Here is a 16,266-nt window from a genome sequence, read left to right on the forward strand (position 1 = left end):
TTGGATCGTAGCCTACTTCCTTTGAAGGACTCAGCCATTGGCGCAGACCAGCCGGGTCGAGCACTCTTCTCCTCCCATTGGTGCATCGATGAGAAACTGCATTATGGGTTACCAAAATAATGTACAGTATAGGCCTTGTTTGCGTGACGTAATATTTACAATATATTCGTTTTAGACAAATCACATACACAAAACCAGTCTTTTTTTGAATTTCCTCAGTAGTGCTGTCATATTGGGGTCCATATCAATAAGATTATAAAATATTTTTATTTGGTCCCCAACAACAACAACAACAAAAATGTAGAACTGGCAAAGGGACAGGGTTCCGGTCTTGATGCACGGTTTCGAATACTCCTACAGTTTTGCTTCGGTACTGCACTTTAACTGACGGCCGGCCCTGAAATACAATTTCCAATGGTAATGGAGGCTCCTCAGAGGAGGAATGAAATAAAAATGGTAAAATATTGAAAAAGTTATAATTTTTAGATAAAACTATACTAAATATATGAATGTCACCAAATAACTGATTAAAACACATTGTTTTGCAATGTAGGTCTACAGTAGCCTCAACAGCACTCTGGGTACATTGACTTAAATCCAAAATCTAGGAGGCTCATGGTTCTCACCCCTTCCATAGATGTACACGGTAATTATATCAACTTCCCGGAGGACGTCCTCCAACCTATCAGAACTCTTGCAGCATGAACTGGCATGTTGTCCACTCAATCAAAGGATCAGATAATTATTCTTGTACAGAAAGCATTAACTACAGCTAGCTAACTCTGCAGTGCATAAAATGTGGTGAGTAGTTGACTCAAAGAGAGAGAAAGAAAATAGTTGAAAAGTTTTGAACAAATACATTTCTTCAAATATTATGGCAAAGCAAGAGAGAGAGAAAGCTAGCTATATTTCCTTGTGTTTTTTTCACTTTCACTTACATTGCTAGCAAATGCAACTAGCCAACGTTAGTTTAGCCTACTCAAACACTCGGCTCAAACAGAGAGGGATAGTATGTTAGCTAGCTGACTGTGGCTATCCAACACTGGAACTCTTCCAAGTCAAGGTATTCATTTATTTCCACCGGGTCCCGCCGGTGTAACTGCTAAAACTGCTTGCTGACTGTACACTGTACTGCATGATTGTGGCGGGTTTACTAATGCGTTAGTTCTATTAGCTATGTTTACTATGATGTTAGCTAATATGGTGACAACGATGTAGGCTATGTGTAGAGGTTAGCGGTTATGATATGATGGTTTGGCTTGGAAAGGTTTTTTCACCTGGTCACAGACAGTTGATGTGTTGTGTGCTGAAGTCTACAAACAAAGGGAAAATGTGAGAGCTAGATGTAAGCCAGAGTGTGGAAGGCGGTATTGAATGTGTGCTGTCTGTTACCTGATTACTCAAATGTATCTCGACCTGTACACAAATGTTGTAAACTTGGCTAAGGTTGTAGCAACCTCATGATGTGTATAGGGAAAATGTGAGTATCATATAGTAGCCTAAACCTATCGATGTTATATTACATATATTACATATATTATGTACATCAATGTTACAATATGCTGTAATAGAAATAAGGCGATGCTCATTAAAAAAAAAATGTCCTTCCTAATCTTAAATGGTACCGACTGCCACTGATTTCCAAACATGGCCACATATAGAGAAATCAGATTTGAAAATTCCTAATAAGAAACTTTAGGTACAAACTCACTTCCTTGACAACAAACATGGACAACTTTGACAAAAGGCTATCAGAATAAGTTCACAAATAAAAACATCGTTATGAGTTGGAACTCCTGGAAAGAATTTGGGGAGGTATTTGGCGCAGGAGGCCGGTGGCATCTTGATTGGGAGGACGGGCTCATAGTAATGGCTGGAATGGAATAAATGGAATGGTATTGAACACATAAAACACATGGTTTCCATGTGTTTGATGCTGGATGCTGGATTGGTGCACATTCAACAAATCTGATACAATAAAGTGGATATTTGTCAAATCTGTCATGATTGATGTATTGTAACAGGCCCACAATGGGGTTACTAAAATCAGATTTTGATATTTGGCTGTTTTCGCTGCATAACTTTTAGAAGTTGTCCCTTTTCAGGTTTAGAAAAAGTGACTGCTAAATGCTAACTCCTGTTCGTATAAGCTGGTAGCATAGCTAGCATACAGAAATCGGTGGTGGTAGTCAAAGTAGTTTTCCATTTTAATGCAGTTGATTGATAACGATGACATTAATATGTATTTGGTTGACATCCATACAAGCATTATACTCTGAATTTTAGCTCAACAGAGTGTAAAATACACATATAAACAATAGCCTAAATGTGGGCAAAGTTTTGCTGGGGGGCAAAGGGGAGATTCGGGATAGAGATTGAGGTTGGAAAATAGTGTAGCCTTTTTAATTTATGTTATCTTGGCTGAGCTACTGAGTCAAGCACCCGGAAACGGACTCCAACATTTTAGAAGAGGTAAGGTCTTGTCTTTCGTTTAGCCAGTTGCTTGTAATTACCTGGATGGCTATAGCGATTAACCCTGAATCACTACGAGTGGTGCAGTACAGTCCAATTTATTGGATGCAGTATGACAGCTCCTCAAAGCACAAGAAGTATGAGAAATGCTGACTTCTGCAGAGAGGCATTGCAGTAAATGCTTTACAGCCACTGCAGATGTGGATTGACCATGAAGAGTCTTTGAGGCACATGGTATCGCCTTACAGAGCTCGATTTGGCATCTGCAAGCCTCCAGAGGCTCCGCAATAGTCTCACACCCTCAGTATGGAGCCTCCGGACCCCATTTTCAGATCATGCATAAATAGTTTTTTATCCTCCTTCTGCTATCCCTAGTCAATCCTATACATATAATGTATTGTGCTGCAAAAGTGAGTATAATTTCCTAAATAAATGTACTCCACTGTACAAAGGTTTTGTATCCCTACTTGAGTTGTGTTGGTGGTTCTACCACAGGGTAAGTAGTGCGTCAAGTGCAGTTTCCAAGGGCCACAGCTTGAAACTAGATGTAGGAAGACTTCCCCTGACAGTAGCCTCTCCACCACCAAGACCCTTGCAGTGCCTCCTCATGGCAAAATATATGGTTACTAGCTTACTTACGAATTAGGCGAAACTACTTGTGATCTTGCAGTAGCAGTGGGTCTTAGAGGAGTAATGTGCATGCCCACTGGAATGTGGATACACCCAACCACTGCCCCAACTATGGGTTAATAGCCAGTTAAAGAGCTCCAAGCATCAAAGGGTGGATGGCAACTGTTGCCTTATAGTTTTCCAATTGTAGAAAATATACATTTGATTCTTTATTTGTGTTCTTATATCCATTGATATGTCTGGTTTCGATCAGTTATTCATAGAGTCATGTAGGTAATTAGTCCAGACTCATTAAAGAGTAGGGTTATTGTAAAGTACACATGCTGTATAAGGAAATTATTAAAACTATGGTCAACAAATACAATGTCATCAAAGGTCTAGACTTGATTGTATCAATACTAATATGTTGGGGTGTGGATAAGGCAATGGAACTTAGATGTAAGAAGCATGCGTTAGGCAAGAAATTGGGTTTAGGTGCAAGTTTGCTGCCAAGCTGATGTGTGGCAGTAAATTGCTGTTTTGTTAATTTACAAGGACATGATATTCAGAAGATGTTACCCTGCATCTCAATTTTTGTTTTAATCTCTTTTAAGCCATTACTTCTTCAGGATTGGTGGGTCCCCCATGGACAGTTGAGCGAATGTTGGCTAATGCGATTAGAATGAGGTTGTACGTAAGTAACAAGAACATTTCCCAGGACATAGACATATCTGATATCTAACTGCACTGTCCAATTTACAGTAGCTATTACAGTGAAATAATACCATGCTATTGTTTGAGGAGAGTGCACAGTTTTGAACTTGAAAAGTTATTAATAAACAAATTAGGCACATTTGGGCAGTCTTGATACAACATTTTGAACAGAAATGCAATGGTTCATTGGATCAGTCTAAATCGTTGCAGATACCCTGCTGCCATCTAGTGGCCAAAATCTAAATTGCACCTGGGCTGGAATAATACATTATGGCCTTTCTCTTGAATTTCAAAGATGGTCCAAAAAAAATAAAAAATAAATGTTTTTTTCTTTGTCTTTTACCAGATCTAATGTGTTATATTCTCCAGGTTAGATTTGGGTATGTCATTTTGGGCAGAAATTTAAAAAAAGGGTCTGATCCTTCCACAGGGAGGAATACACCTTTTCCCTCAAGAGGGTTTATAGCAAGATAGAGGAAGTGTTTTTTGCAGCTGACTAGCTTCCTGCAGTGGTGGCCTATGTCCAGCCTCCACCAGCAAATCTTTCAGCAGCAGGTTCTGAAGGACACGTTTTCCTGCGCTGTATGCAGAGGTGAGTGATCTCTGACCTTCTCAATGACTGCCATAATGAAAGCAGTGTGTAGGTCATACTATAGTCTTTTGGAATTTGCGTTTAATTTAGTTGATAGTCCTTGCTCATCCAACAGGACGTGTTACACACAGGTTTTTCAGCATTAGAGACAAGGACAATAGAAAGTACAGTACTTTGCCCTCTGGGGAGCATAAGGCAGCAACAAGCACTTGCCATGCCTAATGATCCTTGGCAACATTTTCAGCTTCCCCCCAGACAGGCTCTTGGTCTTCATTCCTTTGTGATTGAATCAGAACTAGGGGTTAAGGTTAAAAAATTACATCAAAAACATGTTGTCCTGTCTAATTTGGTAGGGACAAATCATCCACTAAACGCTAAACCTGAACAAAATATTGTAATAATTAAGGTGGAAATTGAGCAAGTTGAGGAGACAACTGCTTGGAGTAACCCTGGATTGTAAACTGTACTGGTCAAAACATAATGATACAATAGTAGCTAAAATGAGGAGAGGTCTGTCCATAAAGCACGGTTCTGCCTTAACATACAAATTTATGGAGTGAATTTATGGAGTGATAAGAGCCAAAGCAAAGTAGCTGTTACTGAAATTATAACACTCGAGGATAAAGTTCTTAAAAGAAAATGCATGGAAAATATACAAGACATGAAATTGTATTTTAGTCACACCAACTGACAACTGTTGCAATCGCCATATCAACAGAGTTGATTGAAATTTTAGTGCAGCCAATACAAACAAAAAGACCGTAAAAACAGTGTCACAAAATAAAAGACAAAACCTCCATAAAAGCGTTCATATTTAAAGATCAAGGGCCTCTGTACATACTAGTGTAACCAGAACAGTATTGTCCTCACTAAAGTGACAGAGGAAGCTATTATCTAGACTATTGAGATTCAGCCACAGTGTGTGTCGTCAAGGTGAGGAGGTGTTGAAGGTGCCCCTCGGGGGTCGGCGGGAGGCGAAGGGAGATATGTCTTCGTGGGTGAACATGAAGGCGTCGCTCCGTTTTTGAAGTAACAGGAACTGCAAAGTCAGCCATCATACCATAGATCACCGGGTGCGTCGCAGGTTCGAGGAATGCTCCACCTTCAACTCCTCCTGTAAACACACAGGTCATGTTGGAAACTTAGGGGTTAGTGGTTTAAGTGTAAGGGGCTAGGTGAGAGTAGGAGGTAATGGTAGTCCTCCCACACCAGACACCTCTTCTCAAACACTGGCTTATCATCACTCATCTCTGACACACCACCAGGTAAAAAAGGGGAACATTCCTAAGTGTGTGTGTATGTATGTATGTATGTATTTGGGACACGAGAGCTCACATGCACTTTGCCAGGTGCCTAAACAGAATATGTAATCACACAGGGAGAAAGATGGCAGGAGCAGTGTGTCACAGGTTCCCCTTGTGTAGGCTGTTACTGTAAAAGCACTGTGACAACTGCTGATGTAAAAAGAAAAAGGCCAAATATAGACCTTTGATTGACTGATTGTATAAGTAGATGTCCACTTACCCGTCATGTGGGAAGTAGCAGTGCCAACACTGCCAAGTGGCTGGGATATCCTCCACTGAGTCCACTGTCCTCTCTACCCCAAACAACTCCACCATCTGCACCCCAGCTCCCTATGACCACAGTTTGACGCATTGGCCCACCAGACTAATCACACAGTTGGGTGGAAGTGTCTGGAAATTAAATCAAAACAACTGAGAGCACATAGAACAGTGAACACACTTACCTCGCACAAAAAAAACAAGTAGGGCAGAGTGACTAAAACAACTGACACATGGAGGTTGAGATGAGTGTGTCCTGGTGATAGGAAGGTCATGTTTTTCAGGATGCTCTTCTGCAGAGGGAGCAGCATCAGAAGCAGCAGGCTAGAGCTTTTACACACTAACCCCTTCAGAGAGAACAGAGGGTACGACAGTCTGCCTCCTCAGTTCCAACACACACATACAGGTTAGAGCCCTCAGATACATACCCTCTAACAGAGAACATCAGGAAACACTGTCACCTTAACTCACCACACAAACACATGCACACACAAAGAAACCTCCTATGATTCTCAGTGCAGACTTTAAACCTTTCCATGTGAAAATGATTACCATGTGTGTGCTCATCCATTCCTGTGTTTGCGTGTTACCTGTAGGAAGTGGTCTAGCTGCTGCAGCAGCTCCATGTCTATGGATGTTCTTCTCTGCTGAACATGTGTAGGATGTGAGGGATTGGAGTATAATTCTGCATCCAACGTCTCTATCGAGAACAAAGATTCTACAGTTAAATAAAGTGAATTTAGTTAAATCGCACATTACACACAGTCCCTGTCCCTCTAGCAAAATATGTCATTGTACTCTAGTATAGGGGTATTCAACTCTTACCCTCCAACAGCGTTTTCCAAACTCTGTCCTCGGGACACCAAGGGAGAGACGTTTTGTTTTTGCACTAAAACTACACAGCTGAGGATTCTTCTGCGGTATCATGGCGTTCACACATTTTGTCTGTGCATGTTATTTGTCTGTACATCTTATAAGTCTTCTGCAGTAAACTATTGTACATCCAGGAACTTCTCTGCAGCTGCCACCTACACTCTAAAAACCCACTACCCCAGTCCACTACTTTGATCCTATTGACCCTGCACCATGCCAACAGCACACAACTGATTCAAATGATCAAAGCTTGATGGTTAGTTTTTTTATCAGCTGTGTAATGTTAGGGCAAAAACAAAATGTGCCCTGAGTTTGGGTAACTCTGCCCTGAGGTCCAGAGCCGGTTGGATTTCTGTTCTACCAGAATAAATTGCACCCACCTGGTGTCCCAGGTCTAAATCAGTCCCTGATTAGAGGAAAATAATGAAAAAGGGTAGTGGGACTGGATTTGAGGTCCAGAGTTAAGTTTGAGTGCTCTAGTACATTGGTTCCCAAACTTTTTATAGGTCCGTACCCCTTCAAACATTCAACCTCCAGCTGCGTACCCCCTCTAGCACCAGGGTCAGCACACTCTCAAATGAATTTTTTTGCCATCATTGTAAGCCTGCCACACACACTATACAATACATTTATTAAACATATGAATTAGTGTGAGTTTGTCACAACCTGGCTCGTGGGAAGTGACAAAGAGCTCTTATAAGACCAGGGCACAAATAATAATCAATCATTACGCTCTTTATTTAGGCATCTTACATATAAAACCTTATTTGTTCATCAAAAATTGTGAAAAACTCACTATAGATTAATGAGAAGGGGGTGTTTGAAAGGATGCAGATAACTCTGCAATGTTGGGGTTGTATTGGAGAGAGTCTCAGTCTTCAATCATTTTCCACACAGTCTGTGCCTGTATTTAGTTTTCATGCTAGTGAGGGCCGAAAATCCCCTCTTACATAGGTACCTGGTTGCAAAGGGCATCAGTGTCTTAACAGCACGATTTGCCAAGGCAGGATACTCTGAGCGCAGCCCAATCCAAAAATCTGGCAGTTGCTTCTGATTAAATTCAATTTTCACAGAACAGCTTGTTGCAATTTCGATGAGGCTCTCTTGTTCAGATATCAGTAAGTGGACTGGAGGCAGAGCATGAAAGGGATAACGAATCCAGTTGTTTGTGTCATCCGTTTCGGAAAAGTCCCTGCATAATTGTGCATCCACCTCAGGTGCTTCGCTATATGACATTTGACATTATCCGTAAGCTTGAGTTCATTTGCACAAAAAAAAAAGACCTGTGTTGGTCCTTGTTAATGCAGACTGAGAAGAGCTCCAACTTCTTAATCATAGCCACAATTTTGTCCCTACATTGAAAATAGTTGCGGACAGTCCCTGTAATCCTAGATTCAGATCATTGAGGTGAGAAAAAAATAAATCACCCAGATAGGCCAGTCGTGCGTGATGACGAGTTTCTCACAAGCAGTCAGACAAGTGAAAATTATGGTCAGTAAAGAAAACTTTAAGCTCATCTCTAAAAAAAAAAAAAAAGTGTCAATAAGTTGCCCCTTGATAACCAGCACACATTGTACATTGTAAAAGCATTATATGGTCGCTGCCCATATCATTGCATAGTGCAGAAAATACACAAGAGTTCAGGGGCTGTCACGCCCTGACCTGAGTATTCTTTATTTTCTTTATATATCTTGGTTAGGTCAGGGTGTGACGAGGGTAATATGTGTGTTTTGTCTCATCTAGGGTTGTTTACCATCTAGGTGTTTATGTAGGTCTATGGTTGCCTAGATTGGTTCTCAATTAGAGGCAGGTGTTTATCGTTGTCTCTGATTGGGAACCATATTTAGGCAGCCATCTTCTTTGGGTTATTGTCTATGTTATGTTGCACGTTAGCACATTGTTTCATTAGCAGTCACGTTCGCCTTATCGTTTTGTTTAAGTGTTCTTCCTGCAATAAAGAAGAATGTATTCTAACCACGCTGCGCTTTGGTCTACTCCATACGACGACCGTGACAGAATCACCCACCAACAATGGACCAAGCAGCGTGGTAACGGACAGCAGCAGCAATCACAGGACTTCTGGACTTGGGAGGAGATTCTGGACGGCAAAGGACCCTGGGCATAGCCAGGGGAATATCACCATCCCAAAACAGAACTGGAGGCAGCGAAAGCAGAGAGGCGCCGGTATGAGGCAGCACGGCAGCGCGGCTGGAAGCCCGAGTGGCAGCCCCAAAAATGTATTGGGGGAAGGCACACAGGGAGTGTGGCGAAGTCCGGAAGGAGACCTGCACCAGCTCCCCGTGCTTACCGTGGAGAGAGAGGGCGTTGTACCAGTCAGGAGCCGCCAGCCAGCCAGGAGCCGCCAGAACTGTCAGCCAGCCAGGAGCCGCCAGAGCTGTCCCTCAGTCCGGAGCTGCCCCTCAGTCCAATGGGGCCTTTAATTAGGGTCTTAGACCCTAGGTCGGAGGCAAGGGTCGTCCCTCTGCAGAGGCCCTTGAAGAGGGCAATGACTATGGTAGAGTTGGGTCTACGTCCCGCACCCGAGCCGCCACCGTGAAAGAGGCCTACCCGGACCCTCCCCTTTAGATTAGGTTTTTGCGGCCAGAGTCCGCTCCTTTGTGGGGGGGGGGGGGGGTACTGTCACGCTCTGACCTGAGTATTCTGTTTTCTTTATACATTTTGGTTAGGTCAGGGTGTGACGAGGGTGATATGTGTTTTGTCTCACCTAGGGTTTTTGTACTGTCTAGGTGTTTATGTAGGTCTATGGTTGCCTAGATTGGTTCTCAATTAGAGGCAGGTGTTTATCGTTGTCTCTGATTGAGAACCATATTTAGGCAGCCATCTTCTTTGGGTATTTGGTGGGTTATTGTCTGTTATGTTGCACATTGTTTCATTAGCAGTCACGTTCGTCTTATTGTTTTGTTGAAGTTTTCTTCGTGTTCTTCCTGCAATAAAGAAGAATGTATTCTAACCACGCTGCGCTTTGGTCTACTCCATGCGACGATTGTGACAGGGGCCTTGCTTTAGCAAAGTGAACCATTTTCACTGAGGCGTCCAAAACATCTTTCAAGCTGTCAGACATTCCCTTGGCAGCAAGAGCCTCTCGGTGGATGATGCAATGTACCCAAGTGGCATCGTGAGCAACTGCTTGCACATGCGTTACCACTCCACTACGTCTCCCTGTAAAGGCTTTTGAGCCATTAGTACAGATACCAACATGAGCAGCAGCTGCGTTTGGCTACATTTGAACCGTTAGTGGAATTCCTGCGAGAGAGTAATGGTTAATGTGATTGGATGTTAATTATTTGACTAGGCTACCTGTATTTGACATTGTGTGGTTATTTCACTGAACACCAGCAGATATATCTCACTGGTCATCCCCAAAGCCAAAACCTCCTTTGGCTGCCTTTCCTTTCAGTTCTCTGCTGCCAATGACTGGAACGAATTTCAAAAAATGCTGAAGCTGGACACTTATATTTCCCGCACTAACTTTAAACATCAGCTATCTGAGCAGCTAACCGATCGCTGCAGCTGTACATAGGCCATCTGTAAATAGTAATCTACCTACCTCGTCCCCATACTGTTTTTATTTACTTCTCTGCTCTTTTGCACACCAGTATTTCTACTTGCACATCATCTGCACATCTATCACTCCAGTGTTAATTTGCTAAATTGTAATTACTTCGCTACTATGGCCTATTTATTGCCTTCCCTCACGCCATTTGCACACACTGTATATAGACTTTTTCTATTGTGTTATTGACTGTACGCTTGTTTATTCCATGTGTAACTGTGTTGTTGATTGTGTCGCACTGCTTTGCTTTATCTTGGCCAGGTTCCAGTTGTAAATGAGAACTTGTTCTCAACTACCCTACCTGGTTAAATAAAGGTGAAATTTAAAAATACATTTAAAAAAGATGGTTTAATTTTATTATGGGCAGTGAAACGAAGCTACTCAGGCGAGAAAAAAACCTCACCCAAATGTATAGCCCTGTTGGAAAATATAAATGGACTGTTTGAAAATGTGAAGCAAAAAAGTAAAAAAATAAATAATAATGAAAAAGTTTATTTTTTATTTGGGTACCCCTGTTTGGGAATACCTGCTCTAGTATATACGAAGCCATACCATGCAAGGCAAGGAATGGCAGTGCCTGCCTGTACATGTGTAGTGTCACCGTCAACCAAACCTGCTTCAATCTCATGCAGTGGTGCAGGTGTAGTAGTGGCCATATGCAGTATGCCCACCTATTGCTCTACAGATATACTCAGGAACTACCATTGAGAATGATTGAACGATCCATTGTACTTCCTTAAAACTCTGCCATTATTAGGTGGAGGGAATTACCACCTACATATACCATACAGAGTAGACAATTGTTGATCATTAATTCATACTCTCCTGATGGTAGAGAAAGGGTCATGGTCAAAACTTGGCATGTCAAGCCGTGTTAGTTGGGGCTGGATAGTCTTGAACGATCTTTGTAACCTACCATAGACAGACATGCATACATACATACACAAGCACACTCACCTGTTTGGTATGATAGCTAGCTAGTTTTAGCTCAATGCTTGTTGGCTTTTAATATCATCTCCCCGTCTGGTCTGTAAAGCCACCAATAATTGAAGGCAGCTAACTAACTAACGTCAATTATTGGTGACTTTAATTTATAACTAACCTGTGAAAGATAGCTAGCTGGATATGTTCAGGTAATATCAGTAACACAGCCTTTACTTTGAAAACAACTAGCGACGTAATCATGTTGCAGCCCCTCTCTATGCCCACGCCATCTCTGTTCAATCTTGTGAACGAATGAATTACTGCAGTCGAAATGATTATCCGTCTTGGTTGTATAAATTCGGAAATTGATTGAACGAACAGTACACGGATAACATTTGAACAAAGAAATATAAAACGATCATGAGAATATATCATGGGTAGCCATGGAAAACGTAATTTATCAATAAACCTTGCCATTTACACTATAACGTGTAAACGTTAACGTGAGTATAATAACTGTATAATAGATTAGAATATATTAACTGTTCCCTGAGATTATTTCAAGCTGCAATAGAACATTTATGCAAAGTCAACCAGGGAGGAAGGTTACCCTCCTCCTCCTTCTACGATACGACAGACTGCAAAAAGAATGTTGTAAACATAATGTGCAGAGTAGTTCACTATCACGAACGAGGTGGAGTGAGTAATTCCACATTCACATGCTAGTCCTTACTAGGTAACTCGGAAATGTCCAAATGACTAGATGGTTGAAGTACACGTGCCGTCAACCAGTTAGTAAGTCGTACACGTCCGATTTCCAACTAGCACTTGAACGCGGCATAAATTCAGAAAGTCTTCACGCTCTCTCCCAACTAAAATAGTTTCCCTGGATTTTGCACCGACTCGGATAAATTATTTATTCTCGGGATAACAATACGATCGTGCAGAAACATGGTAAGCTATTAATCCAAAGTAAATCAAGAAAAGGGAATTGTTTTGTGTGACATTCAAAAACGATGTATTATCATTTGGAATTTAACTTCAGATGCACGGGCTACTTCCACTTTCCTTTTGCCTATGTTGACGGGATAATGGTGTATGACATTACTTTTGAGACTAGGGAGGATTCATATAGAGCCTAGTCTATATTTTATGATAATACAGAATACTTTGTAAACGTCATTGACAAGTGGTTAATTAAATGCGTATTTGAAACGCTGCTTTGTTTGAGCATTGACATTGGGTGCATCTCAATAGCTAAAAGTGGGTTCCTCTGCTCGTCCCTCTCCATTCGCCTGTAGTCTAGTGATTTCAAAGAACATGACAAACAGGTAAGATTAAATTCCACATGCTGTCGGGATTTATTTTACAGTTTAGTTTTCAGATATTGCGCAGATGAGACGGAGAAAGGAAGACAGTATACTTTGAGACATACCCCAGCATATCCTTGCCTAGCTGGAGGTCGTTGACACATTTTACTGCACCTACAGGATAACAATTTAACATAGGCCTATTCATATTTCAGAGGTGTATCATAAGATTTACTTAAATCAAAAGACAACATATTGTAAAATAGATATTCATTTGAGTTTTCAGAACAACATGGTTCAATCAAATGTGGAATTGATTTGACAAATACATTATATTTGAAAGGGTATCATTTATCTTCATATTTTGTTGGATAAAAACATCCATGAATACCACCCCATGCATTATTTTGATGTAGCCAACAATTACAAAAAATACATTCCTTGACAGGTGCTTGGTTTACAGTTCTTCCTTTTTAGAGTGCTACATTTCAGCCTTGACCTCAGGGTGAAGTTGCCCCTATAAATGCTGATCTGGGGCCAGTTTAATGGTTAAGGTTAGGATTGGGGGAGGGGGAACTGATCCTAGATGTGTAGCTAGGGGAAACTTCAACCTGTAGTGAAACACATTCTACCTCTTCCTCTGGCTAAAAAAGAGAATCTCTTAAATCTTAAAGGGATTTTGTTTCATATTCTATATTATATTTGTTAGATATTCTGTTCCAGGTGGTTACAGGTTGAGTGACATCTTCAACATTTCTGAGGATGATATCAATATCTTGATTCAATTATGAGATCTTCCTGAAAAGGGGTGACAGTTACAAGCAGGAGGCTCATTATATTTTCAATAAACATGGTGTGGTGTTCTATAATATGCAGTATCCAGTTCATGTGTTTTTCAACCCAGTTCATATGAGTTTATCAACACCAGCGCTTTGACAGAACTGTAGGAAAATATTTCTATTTAATTCACGTGCCATCTCTCTCAGCCTGACAAGAACAGTCGGCTGCGTCAGGCTCAGGAAGAGGCGGAGGAGGTGAAGGTCATCATGATGGACAACATGGAGAAGACCGAGGAACGCAAGGCGAAACTGCAGGACCTTGACGAAAGGGCTGAGGAACTGAAGTTAAAAGTGAGACTGGGATTGCTTTTTAATTATTATTATTTACACACACACACACACCATTTTTATTCTGACCTGATCCAATTCAGATATCTCCTTCAGATGCATCACTTTTTAATATAAAAGCTGTTCAGACCTCACTCTGGCCAAGCCTTCCACAACCAGAGGTCCTTTTTGGTGTTCAAGATAGACAGTGGTGTTTTATCAGAACGGTGAATTGACTTTAGTCCCTGATTGGTTTGTTTGTTTGTTTATAGAGCAAGTCCTTCCACAAGACCTCAATGAAGGTGAAGGAGCAGAAGAAATGTGACAACATCAAGGCCAAATGGAAGCTCATTGCTGTTGTTGCAGCCTCGGCCATAATTGTCATTCTAGTAGCTACCTTTATGTTGGTCAACAGATCAAGCCCTGAAAACACACATGATATAGGCAGTATCCTAATGAACGAAGGAGGCATTACACCAACAACCATTGGGCCTGGGAAGTAGGCTATAGCCTAGAATCAATAGGGCTGAAGAGGAAACAAATAGTGGGCACTACTTGAAGGATACTAATATCGGTCAAAAGTATTTTCTAGCTTCTGTTGTTGATACTTTACTTGTCCTTGTACACCCATTGGAGACTACTACAGATCCATCAGAGAAGAGAAATAACTTATTAGGTGCAAAACTTGTTAAAGAATTGCATTATTCCGAATCTTGTTGGGATTACCAATTATCTGTAAACTATTACATCTGATAATATTGAAATCAGAAAAGGTAAGACATTAGGGGTGATGAGATAGATTTGATCTATTTCCTTTCAACAGCATTTATAATGCATTACTGTACATCTTGGGATACATAACTAAGGTTAACCTGAACATAAAGTTGTATTTTGTAGTTTATTTGAAAATACCATCTTTTCAAATACTCGTGGCAATAATTACCTTTGATATTCAAATACAGGTCTCAGAAAAAAATCTGTATTTTGAATATGTCTTTCAGAAAATACTGCAGAGAAATAGCTATTTTTTTAAGAAAAATATTTTATGGTTGCCAAATATTTGATGAAAAACCAAAAACTACAACAGTTGCGTTGAAATATCATGACCATAAGCACATGGTTTGGAGGGTTCCTAGATATGAATCTTAATATAGCCTAGAATTAAATACATGAAGGACATAGAATCCCCTCAACATTAGAGTAGACCACTTTTGCAGCTTAAAAATGACCAACAAATATAGTATTTTCATAATGATTGAGACAAGGTAATACAGTAACACTTGACATCAAGTTCTTATACATGTGTAGTAATTTTGTGACAATAGCGACATTGTTGTTACATAGGACTTTGGAAATTGCTTTATAATTGCACAATGGAGTTATTACACAAGTGGAATAAGGACAGTCATTATTCCTCGTGTACATGAGTTAAAAATTCAGCTCTTTGCTATGCAATTAAAATGCAATTACCACTTATGTAACATGCTAATAAAATGAAGTTTTATTACACAGGCACAAGAACAGTTGTTAAGTGGAATGCTAATGGTTACAAAATATGGCTATTAAGTGTCAAAAGGAAACTAAATATCTCAAAACTTAACTATAGCCAAGGTAGGTGTAAAATCATGTTAGTTTGTATTCTGAGTAAACGGTCTTTAAATATGTTATAGTGTGTTTGAAACAACACTTACCCACAGATGGACAAAGAGTTAAGTTGTTTTTGCTAAGCATCCAACTTGCTGTTTGCAGATGGCTTTGAATTTCTCTGCAGTAATTTCAGGTGTCATAAAATTAATTGCAACTTTCTACCTTTTCAGTGGCATGTTGAGTCAGTCGAACGTCAACTGATTTATACTTATCTTTACAAAATATCATTGGTTTGACTTGATTATGTACTCCTATGGCAATGGACATTTACAGAATGTTCAGATATAAATGTGTTGTGTATATCAAATATGACTGTCAAACAGATTGGTATAGTATAGGAGATTGTGTGCGAGCGCTATTCATTATTTATATCTTCAACATGCAGTTGCAGATAAAGTTTGTTAGCTGAAGGCAGACAATCCAATAGTTTCTTAAAAAGTAGCCACTTCCTGAGATCGGTATTGAAATGTAAAAACAAGGTACTTGCTTTATCAGTTGCGTATTGAAATGTAAAAACAAGGTACTTGCTTTATCAGTTGCGTATTGAAATGGTTTTAGAAAATAGTCATTTTTTTGGGATCTGTATTCAAATACTTTGTCACCTCCAAAGTAACTATTTGTTCCCCCTTAAATGGTTACCTTCCACAAAGCATAGTTAAAACTAAAGTTGTCCCAGATCTGAACCCGAATAACCTCACATTTTCAATGACACCATTCATTTCCCAAAGATATATCCAGACAAAAATGTGTTTATATTTTACTGAAGGTACACACCACCATTTACTCTGTCATTCTTGAAGGACTAGTTGATAGACATCACGTGTTGACAAAACAAGGCATTCCATTGTCAAGATCAGGATTTAACTGACAATATAATTCCCTT

The 16,266-nt window shown here is 40.3% G+C and overlaps 1 long non-coding RNA gene across 1 annotated transcript; it reads right to left on the reverse strand.

Annotated features, from left to right (window-relative positions):
• Positions 1 to 4,911: 4,911 nt before the first annotated feature.
• On the reverse strand, positions 4,912 to 6,283 carry LOC115121309 (uncharacterized). The gene is made up of 2 exons (XR_003862302.1): positions 5,912 to 6,283; positions 4,912 to 5,501 (listed from the first exon to the last, which is right to left on the reverse strand). It is a non-coding gene; the product is annotated as an uncharacterized LOC115121309 (long non-coding RNA).
• Positions 6,284 to 16,266: the final 9,983 nt, after the last annotated feature.

The sequence above is a fragment of the Oncorhynchus nerka genome, linkage group LG4, assembly GCF_034236695.1.
Source record: "Oncorhynchus nerka isolate Pitt River linkage group LG4, Oner_Uvic_2.0, whole genome shotgun sequence".
NCBI classification, from domain to species: domain Eukaryota; kingdom Metazoa; phylum Chordata; class Actinopteri; order Salmoniformes; family Salmonidae; genus Oncorhynchus; species Oncorhynchus nerka.